Genomic DNA, 11,838 nt, shown 5'->3' with positions numbered 1-11,838 from the left:
TTACACGAGTGTCTGATCTTAGGTGAAAATTTTGATGAAGGCTTGCTGGCTACCAAGCCTACCATTATAAAATATGGAATATTAACGAAAAAGTTTCTGATCCTGTTCACTTTAACGAAAAATTACATTTTTACACTAAAAAGTCAATCCTGGTACTATTCACTTTACCCTTTATTTTGTCATTTTAGTTAAAACTCAAAGTTTTCAAGCCATTTTTATTAGTTTTCTTATAAAATACTTACGTTGAACTCTGACTTGGTCTAATTTGGCGATTCAATCGTTAAGTTTCTCGTATATATATGTTCACATTCTTTAATTTAAATTTTTATAAGAAAAATTAATTATCATCTTTATTAATGTTACATTAAAGAGAATCAAGCCATAAATTATTATGGGTTGTGTTATCCACACACCCCATTTTACTTCTCACATACCCTTGATAATTTCTGTCCGTTGATCATCTTCAATTCATCCGATTCGACGGTCGAAATTTAAAAAGGTGTGTGAAAAGTAAAATGGGATGTGTAGATATCACATCCCATTATTATAACCTTAACTCATTACCTCATCCTCTCTCGAGTCTTGAGTTAGTCTCAAGATGTTATTTTAAAAAAGGTTAATGTTATGAAGACTAAATTTAAGCATGTTTATTAACGTTTAAGTGATAAATCAATCATCAACTTTCATGTCCTTTAGTTTTCAAAATTTTATCTACAAATTTAGTCCCTAGCATTACCCTTAAAAAAAATAATCTCCTTATAGCACCGAAATTTTTTTCGTAAGTTGTTAGGTAATTAAAGATCACAAACTAATCACTCATATTTTCACGAGTAGTAATAATAACATTTTTATATTTTCAAGCACTCCCTTCTTTTTATGTATTAGATTAAATAAATAAAATCACGAAACATATATCAAAGAAAAAAATGCAAATAAATGAGGAGTGCCAACATCTTGATGCCCCATTAATTTCTTCCATTTTCACGTGAGTTTTGGTGCAAATCTTGGAAATCCTTTACGTGCAGAAAAAAGAAATTAAATGTTAATTTGCTGCCATTTGAACACTCTAGCTCCCTCAAAAATGTCTACAATTGAAGGTGTACGTCTCTGAAAGGTATACAAAGACGTAGTATACCAGGTTGTTGGAACGTTGAAAGCTAATATGGTCAAGCACGAAGCAATGGATGTATGTTTACTTTCGTACTCTATTTTGGTTGGTTGCATGTACTTTCTTGGTTTGAACTTTGAACTTTGAACACTCTCATATAGTCATAGACTCATATGCACAGACCACGACCCATCAAAAGAGTCCGGTAAAAGAGTCCGGTCGTCAAGTTTGTAATTCCCAATTGTATCAGTTGGGCAGATGCATGTCCGCTAGAACCCAATATGTTATGATGTTGTTTAAATAAATAAATAAAAACTTTGGAGTTTCAAATTAATGAAGTTAATATTTCAATGCTACTCATAGGTGGTCATGAGGACCAATTGATTAATCAACCCAATTAGCAAGGTCTAATAGATTTGTGGTAGGAATATTATTAATTCTTACCATCTCCGTCAAGAAACAAAATACCCTCCATTAATATTCACCTTTGATAGTTTGATGCCAAGAAAATTGCGTCGACATACATATATTGCTTTCAGAGTCTCAGTGATGTTTTCAACAAATATTGCCAGATGCGTAGACGTCACGTTCGTGTGCTAGACATTCTGAGCTATGGCTATGTATCCATCATCTTATCCGATGGTGAACTAAAGAATTCACCAAAAGGAATGCTACAAAAACAAAACCCAAGATTTCGTAGTATTTCATTTTCTTACTTCTAGGTTACTTTATTTTGAACCCCGATATTATTTCTCGCTAGTAGGATAATTTTATATTAACTAATGCCTATGTCAGTAAATCTGATAAAAGTGAGTGTTTAGGTTTTGTATGCATAGCAAAAGCTTACCAATATTTAGTGGAGATGAGGTATTCATAGAGAGGTGGTCGGCCATAGAGTTATAGTTTTGCCCTACACATGGTGGCTTCCCATTGACAAATGTGTGTCACCTGTTGGATGAATGGGGAAAGAATTATCCAAAATATATTATTTAATAAACAATATCTTGGAATTATCCTTGTAATATTCCTAATTGGATATGATTGTGATTCCTTGGTTCATGAAGTTATTATTGGATGAGGAATGTATTAAATATATGATTCGGTGATTAATCATATTCTTAATCTCTTTGACTTTTGCATCTAATTTAATGAGAGCATTCTTGTCTTTCTTGAGAAAAATTCACTTGTCGTGTCCATGATTTTTGAGATTATTTTTTGCTTTACAACTACAATTTAAAAGTTTGTTGCATAACAATTTTTTTTAGTTTTAAATTTTTAGCTTTTTACGTTTTGTACTTGAGGTATAAGGAAAGTATCTAAAAAATAAAAAAATAAAAAAACAAAGACGGGTGGACAAAAGTTGTAGAAGAAATATATAGAAAAAAATACATCTTTTTTATTTTCATTCAATCTTCTTTATAAATTCTCGTCTCCAAAGCTCACCACCCTTCTTCTGTTCTTCATCTAACCTTCCACTTACATATTTTCCCATAAGCATTGGCATAACATAAAAAGTGAAAACTAAAAAATAATAAAAAAGGAATTTGACAAATGAAAATAAAAAAAAGGAAGAGTGTCTTTATCTAAACTACCTATTAAGAGTACCTTTTTCTTAAATCTTATTAAAACTGAGCAAAAGTAAAAACATAGGTTGTAACAATTCATCCTTAATTTTACGATTTTATTAGTTTTGAAATAGTGAATTAATGAAAATGCCCCTAGTGGCGAGATTGTTGATTTTCGTGAAACGTACAAACTACTATTTTGTCGAATTCTAGAAGTTCTTGACGGTACAAACGCGTACGTGCAAGCGGAATTGAAATCCAAATTACGAAGCAAAAGTTAATTTAGAAAATTCACTATAGTAGATATTTTCTTATTATTTTATTATTTTTTATTTCAGATTCTATTTTGTGGGACCCATACTCAAAACTCTTCTCTCATCTCTCGCCATGTGTCCGTTTTCCCCCAAACACTTTGGGGACCCTCTCGGACTCTCCCCATTTCTCTCACTCGATCTCCCTTATTTCTCGCCTCACTTCATCTTTCTTCCTCGGACTCGTTCTCTTTCTACCCTCTCATCCTTCGTCTTCCCTGCAACCACGAAAGCCAAGAAGGCCACCACACCTCTCGCCACTCCGGTGAACCCGACGCACCACCACCTTCACTAACCCATCTCCACCTGTCGAAGTCGGATCCACGAACCCCAAAAACACATGACGATCTCTTTCTCTCTGCACAGTGGTACCCCCACTATTTTAAATTTTGGTCCGACGAGGTAAGTTCGAAAACCACTTCAAATCTTTATAGATCGTGTTTAGGACTACGATTAGGATATTCTTGAGAAGTTTTAGTGTTGTTTGGACGCAGAGATAACTCGGGAGAAACTTTTCCAATTTTCCAGCGAGGAACCCGGTGTTTGCAGGCTTTTTCCGGCCAACTCCGGCCATGGCTCAGCCCCACTTGGGTAGATTCTTGTTCCTTATGCTCTAAACTTCATTATGGCTTTTGAGCCGTAGAAAACGGTTGAGTTTTGAACCCGTTATAGGCCCTTGAAGTTTGTCGGCCTCCCTACACAAATTTCGGCCTTCTTTTTCGTTGGGTCCGGCGACCTGCGAGCCCAATCGAGTCAACCCGACCCGATACAGAAAAAAATGTAAAAAAAAAGAATCCAACTCAGATCCGGCCAAAACTTGGGGATCCGACCCGACCAGTTCCCATCTGGATTTGGAATATTCCTAAATATTCTCTGTGCTGACATTTTCGAATTTTTCTCGAAAACTCTCATAGACTAATTTCGACGTCCCAAGTTTGTTTTTAACATTCATTTAGTGAAATTTTGAAGTTTTGACGTAGTTGATCTGTCTGATGTTTCGGTTGACTTTTTTTAGGGTTAACGTTGATTTTTTTGTTGATTTTTTACGAAATTTACCTAGGACCTCTCTTAGGGTACTTCAAAGCCCTGAATCCAAATTCGTGTTCCATTTTCTCAAATTTGATCGTTTTGGTTAAGTTTTACTAACGAGTCCCAATTTATGTTTAGGTGTGATTACTATCGAATACTCTGGCTTTCCTCGAACGAACGTGACATCGCAAATAACTGTGAGTGGGTCTTTGCTTTTAAATATTATATATTTATTTAGTTTACATTTATATATTTAATAAAGAATTTTCTATGTTACGTTTAGATTAGACTAACGCTTTTAGAAATTAGCTTATTGATGGAATGTACGAAAGTATACTAAATCCTACAGGATACACAGGTAGGCGAACTATTATTAGATTTTATTTACGACCATGATTAATATTTTTATGGATTATTATTATGTCAACGTGAATTATTGATTTATCGTTGTATGATCGTATTTACGTTATCTGCTCATTGTGTGCTACACTGGTGTTAGTACTTGTCTGGGCCAGGGTTAAGCTTCATGTGTATGTTCATATCTCACCGTACGCTTACTTTGGATCCATTGTAGATGTCAGTCATGTCTTAGATTGCTATAGCCAATTAGGACTCATATGTGATGCGCATAGTGTTAGTCTTCACGTGATTGTAGTATTAGAGTGTAAATCATTATTACACTCAGTCATGTTCATGTCAGAATATCTCTGCATGAACTCGTGTATCCATATATGTCGATCAGCACCCGGTATTACATGTTTGTTTATGCGAGATATTGTGATTACCGGTTGTCATATGTTTTATAGGTGAAATATTGTGATTTTTCGTATTTATGATATTGTCGTATGCGGTAAGTGTTTACATACCATATGTAGTATACATATATTTTTGGAAAGTCTACTTGTTTTACGGTGAATGGTTATACATTTTCGAAAAGGTTTTTTTATAAAGCTTTATTTTTAGGCCCATTTACTCTTATTTTTCGCCCTTCTAGGTTTTAGTGGCAGAGCATTTGCGTCGACGAAAATTCTTGGAAAGTGTTGGATTAGAAGAGTACCTTCAATAGTATAATTCTCATTCTATTTTTCTTATACTTTACTTATGCTCTGACATCACGTGTGAATTGGGTTCAATCCCGCACATGTGCAATCTTACATTTAGTCATTTTTAGATTTAAATTTAGGCACATTTTTCACATCACTACACTTTATAGCTTCGTCACCTTAGGTGTCGGTCATCACATCTCGATTCGGAGTCCAAATGGACATTCTTGATCGAAGTTTCATAGGTAATTTAGTAATTACATGCAACATAAATTTCAATTTTTTCACCTACCTCATGTAAACATAGCATACCCAATTTAAAAATTTTAAAATGAATAAATAAAAGTACAAAATATGCCCATTTTAGTAGAAACTGCACCATCATTATCCTATTTTTCATAATTAATTTTTTTTTTTTCAGAATTTTAAAAATTAATCACACTCCTCAAAAGAAAACAAAAAAATTAAATTGTTCATACACAACGTGCGTGGGCATCTGCTAAAATCTGTACGAAGGGTTCTAAATAAACAATATGTTCCTGAAAGAAAGAAAAATCTCTTCGATGCAGCCAAATTATCCCACTAGGAAAATCTCTAACCTTCCAAAAATTGTTACTAGTTAAGAGTTAAATTAGTTTGGGCTTTTACTCCTCTTAAGTCCAATAAGTAAAACACATTTCGTGAAGAAGATGGGCCTCGGGTGGACCTTATTTTCACACCTAACGTTTTCCACATTAAGAATGGTGACAATGGTACGATCTTCTTCTTCTTTTTTTTATTATTTTTTTTATTTTTAACATAAGATATTATCTACACTAAAGAGGAAGGGATAAATTAAGCCTCACAATGGGCTAGCAATAATGTGGATTAAATTCGCTTTTGGCGAGAATTGTATATAAAACCTCCCACTTACAAGTGAAGAGAAATATAGAGAAACTAACCTTATGTCGTCAAGCTCTGTCTTTAGCTTTGGTGTCTCCCTTTTAGGTTCCTTTTGGTATTGCTTGTTTCACCAAAAACTGTTCGCTTTAAAGTTAAGCAATAAAAAATATTTAGTAAAAAAAAAAAAATCTTGTTTATTTTAAAAGTAATGGTCTTCAGACAATAGCTTTTAAAAGCAATCTGTAAGTTGTTTTTCAAAGCTGCTTTAATAAAAAGCAGAGTTAAGCATTTAATTAATACTTTTAATTCCTATAATACCCTCATTAGTTTTTTAAAATGACATTATTTAACCTTCTACATATATTTTCTCTCAAGAAGAATAATGTGACCCCACTATCACTACAACTACTAAACTTACATCACATCGCCATTACCACCACTATCTTTGCTACTACTACCGCCACACCACTACCACCACAATCTTTGCTACTACTACCACCACACCACTACCACCACAACTGCCATTACCACCACAATCGTTGTAGTCACCTTTACCAACCACTACCACTGGCATAACCACATCACAATCACCACCACAACTACCACCGTTTTTGCCATGCCTCTACGCATCATTGTAACCTTTGCACCCTAACCACCACATCTACTTTTGACACCACAACATACCCTTTAATTGTTTTTGTCATCACCACGGTTGACCCCACCCCACTGTCATTGCTACAACAACTGCCATCACCACCATTATCGTCACCACCACTATCGTCGCAACCACTTGTGACTGCAACCATCCGCCTTACATCATTGTTGTCATCACCACTACCACTACCAACAATGTTGCAATCACAATCACTACCACTGCTACATTTGCACCACAACCTCGACACCCCCACCATTGTTGCTGCCATCATCACAACTACCCACACCATCGTTGTCGTAGCCACCATCCATATTATGTCCATTTTTGTCATTATATACAATTATATCACTTTTATGTCATAACTTACCGAACGTTTTTACATTGTTTTTCATACTCGTATCACTTTTAAAAATATAGTTTATTAGACGCTTAACTGTTTTATTTTACATCAAATTATTCTTAAAGCACAACAGAATCAGTTTTTTAGAAAAGCATAGATCCCAAATTGGCCCTTAGCCTTTTCCCTTTCTTTCTCTCCATATTTCTTCTATCTTCTAGTCATCTTTATATTCTAGTTGTGGTCACTCCTTTTCTCTAGCAAGAATAGTGCTCTTAGTTGTGGTTGTGGTTGTCCTTTCACTTTGTCGAGGAAAGCCTATGTAACATCTATGGCTTACAACTCAACCTCAGATCTTTGAGCAGTGGTTGTTGTTCAAAGTTAAGGTTGTGACTTTTTTTTTCCTAGTGGTTTGTGCGCATGGCAAAGAACTATAAGGGGAAAACTCAATGTTTGCTGGAGGTGTCTCATAGCTAGGGCCAACCTTGATAATTTAGGGACCCTAGGCGAGCATTTGAAGGGAGTCTTAGAGTTTTTTTGACTCCTGATCCTTTGTACATTGATATGTATAAATAAATAAAAAACAATTCTTTAAATACATGAAAATGTCTATTTCTACATCAAATATCATGACAATTAATATAAAAAAAAAATTCAAACATTGCTTGAATATCACACTTCCTGTGTTTTTAGACACTAATGTACTAATTAAGTTTACATAATCTAATTTTTCAATTGACAAAATAACTAACTCATTCACTCTTTCTTGTGACATAGTTGTTCGAAGATAAGATTTGCTTAACTTTAATTTTGAAAAACTTATTTATGCAGAGGCAACTATAATTGGAATGGTTAACAAAGTTCTATAAGCAAAGACTCAAAGTCTATAAACTTTTTATTTAAACAAACCCAAAGTTTGTAATATTAATATATATATATATATATATATATATAATAACATAAAAATTTGAGGCCCCTCCAGAGTGGGTGTCCTAAGCGGGCCTTCCTGCTTCGGCTACCTTTAAGGCCGACCCTGCTCATCACAATGTTTCTTAACAATGATTGCAAGATCATCAAATGGTGTTTCGGTCTTTTTCTCGTTTTGCCTTTATGATAGCTTACAACTTGCAAGATTAGTCCATGTGAGTGTTAGCTAGATGTTGGCACTTTTGTGACTGAGGATCAGTTGTTTTATATTTCGGATGAGATTGTAATTGTAAAGTTATAGTGTTTATTTTGACTCATTTGACTTTTCATGGTTATAATTGACATGCACGCTTTATGTACGTTCTTGACATTTTCACAATGAAAATAAAAATTATTTTGATTGTTGAGTCATTCGCATTTACTATAGTATTCATACACACTGAACGAGGGCGTTAGTTCACCCAGTTCTTTTTTTTAAACTCCCCTCTTTCTAAGTTTATTGATTCCGTCCCTCATTTCTACTAAATTATTATTTCTTTTTGGTTTTTCAATGAATCTTTTCCTACTAAGCTACCTTTCAAGTCTCAACCGAATAAATGTTGCTTTTTTTTCTTTAGCCCTTTTTCTGTTAAGGGCAGGCAAACTGATTGATGAAGACGGTGACTAGGTGCAGAGTTTGCACAAACACTGGGACGGAGGCTCCTTTTAGGGTTTTGCTTTCTATTTATGGGGACCATCATAATGGTTCATTGAAAACCCACCATTAGGGTCGTTTTATGTCAAACTTGACGTGATGTGATGCACAGCTAGATTCTAATTCTAAACATAAAGGATGAACTTCATGCTTCACAGTGGAGGTAGCTAGGAATGTAATCAAATGCTGTCCTTCCTGAAGGTGTAGGAATAATTAACAAGTTAAACCCGTTTACCGAAACGGATAAAAGGAAGATGCAAACCCTAGCATGACTGCAGAATATATAAATGGAAACTTCTGGACCCATATTAATTTCATAGAGTTTTTCTTATATTATTACCATAATGACAATGTTCAAAATATCATTCTTCTTTTTTGTTTGATTCAGAAAAATATTTATCCGATCAACTTTATTTGTGTTCGAATAAGGGATTTCGAAAATAACTCAAAAACTAATAAATAGTATTCTTTTTATAATATTTGAATTCAGGATTTATCCCATTAATAATAAAAAAACTTCCTCTAGTCCAAGAATTTGGGTAAAAATTAAAATGCTTGACCGAAAACAAGAAATTCTAAAATGCTTGACCGAAAACTTGCTCCCAAACAAATAAAACCAATAAATAGAAGTTTTGTCAACCTTAAGTTACGTTGGGATTGTATTACATACCATTTCAAGCTAGAAGTTATCGCCCTTGAGTTACGTCGGAATCGTAGTTTAACAGTACGATTAATGATGATTAGTTAACATAGTTGATTAGTCTAGTAGTCCTGCCTGATTAACACAAGAACAAGTGAAGTAGATTCACCACCAGATCGTCGAGTGGAGATTGTAGTGACTAGTGGAGTATTAGGTGGCTTGAATGAGAGATGACAAATATGCAGATCAATCAAAGCCACCTGTCCCACTGTGGCGCCGGATTTATTATATATGAAAATATTACGTACGGCCCTTTGTATTTTGTTTTGTTTTCTAACAATGGAGTACTCTCTGGACTGTGGACTTTGGACTCTGGAGAGATGGAGCCGAGAGAGAGGGAGAGGGGGGAGTCATGAGTGTGTGGCGCCGGATTTATTATATATGAAAATATTACGTACGGCCCTTTGTATTTTGTTTTGTTTTCTAACAATGGAGTACTCTCTGGTCTCTGCACTTTGGACTCTGGAGAGATGGAGCCGAGAGGTCATGACTGAGTAATGACCATGCAGGGAAGCAAGCCCCTACAAACGTTCCACGTCATCGTCCTAGCAGTACAACACCTGGAAAGCGGTCCTCTCTGTAGCTTTTAGCTGGACTAGCTTGTGCCACATGGCACCTAACTCTTTCTCTCTATCTCTCTCTAGAATTCTCTCTCCCTAAAACTCGCTAGGTTAAAGCTGTCCGTGCGTACGTACATGATATCACCGTCTCTCCATCCTATCTCCATCTTTGTATACAATTCTATCCATCTTTGTGTGTGTTTTTATGGATGGAATCAAAGTCAGCTAGTAGAGCAATTTTCAGCACCGGAACGCTACATCAGGATTTTACATATTTTATGACAAAATGGCACAAAATGATGAACTCACCATCGCATACAATAAAACACTACATAACGATAAAATCTTCGTCGCATTTAAGTTTGTTTTTGAACTCCTTATATTTGATAACTTGCTAGGTTTCATTTACAAGGAAAAGAGTAATGCTAGAAAGATTAAATTTGTAGATAAAATTTAAAAAATTAAATGATATAGAAGTTGATTTATTTATTACTTAAATGTTAATAAACGTATTTATTCCTATTGGTGACATATTATTTAGTTTGTAAATTTAGTCTCTAAATTTAATCTCCCAAGCATTATTCTAAAAAATACTCTCACAAACACCCGTTCATTTATCCCTTCGAGGCTTATTTACTGCTAAAGCTAAAAGCAACCTTCCCCTACCATTTTGGAACCGAACGTATAATCTATCTCCCTTGCTTCAAGACGATCCAGCTGGTTTAACATTAACTAGTCCTTTTACTGCAATAAATACTTCATATTCATTAGCTTTAATTAATCATTTAACCCTCAATCCAAATCCAATTGTTCTTTGAAGAATAACTTACATAGTTAGGGATCTTTGTGAGTAGGAATAAGATTATTCCTTAGTTATTTTAGTATTTTAAACTGTTAACCACATTTACACCCTTAAGGTTGGATTGATTTTCTAGATACGAAGTTTTAATTTGTTCCATATGTTGCACCATAGGGTATTGAAATTGTGTTGTTTATGCTTTCAACCTTGTTGATTGTATGATAATTCATTTAACTGTTCACATCACGACTTGAGACCTTATTATGTAGACTAACTTGAAAGCCACATTATACTATATTGACAAAATAAAAAATAAAAAAACTCTTCAATTTAATAGATAATTAGATATTCAAAGAGACAATAGGTATAAATTGATATTAATTCAAAACCTAAGAGTATCATGTAAGAAAATTGAACCTCATTGCCCATTTTGAAAATTGCATCAAATGATAGACGGGAAATGTAGTTAGCTATCTTTTTACTTATCCCTCCATGGGCATACTTTATGCTTATTATATGAATGTCACATTGATGTTGAATTGATAAATATTCATTTTCGTCTAGATTTATTTTTTATTTAAAAAAATTCTTATTTGTTGTCTATGTAGCAGTTTTTAATCCATTTGTTATATGACTTAATGCAAGCAAAAGATGGATTATTCGTAATTCAAGAGTAGTAAAAGTGTCAATATTTAAAAGACGGGAACCGAAATGATATTAACTCGAAAGTGGAGAGATGCATATAGTGTAATTAACCTTAACAAATATAATGAGCTCTAACTATTCATACATCAATCAAAACATGTATTGTATCATGGAGAAGTCTATTCGCATGGGTGTTAAGGCAAGCAAACATGCTGGTGATAATTTTTATTTTTTGACAAGAAACGATATGTAATATTTCATTAATCAATGCAAACAAATACAAGGGTGTCATTAGGTACATAGCTTAATTGACCATTAAATTAATATGAAGTGAATTTGCACAAATAAACAAATAAGAGTAAACCCCTAGTAGATTACCACAAGCACGAACACACAATCGCCAAGTGCACAAGTGCCACTGGTACAAATCTATAACAATAAACGTTAGCTGCAACAAAGCAATATTGGCAACCACAATGGTCATCGCTGAATAACAAGGCCACATAAAATCATCGCGGTAGAGCGAGATCATGTCAAGTCACCGTTGACAGATTAGACTACATAATGCATCGCAAAAAAATGT

Source organism: the organism of the source record quoted next, unplaced genomic scaffold (assembly GCF_019419815.1).
Source record: "Pyrus x bretschneideri cultivar Hongxiangsu unplaced genomic scaffold, Pyrus_bretschneideri_v1 Contig21, whole genome shotgun sequence".
NCBI lineage: Eukaryota > Viridiplantae > Streptophyta > Magnoliopsida > Rosales > Rosaceae > Pyrus > Pyrus x bretschneideri.
The sequence above is the reverse complement of the archived record's forward strand: the minus strand, read 5'-3'. Positions refer to the sequence as shown.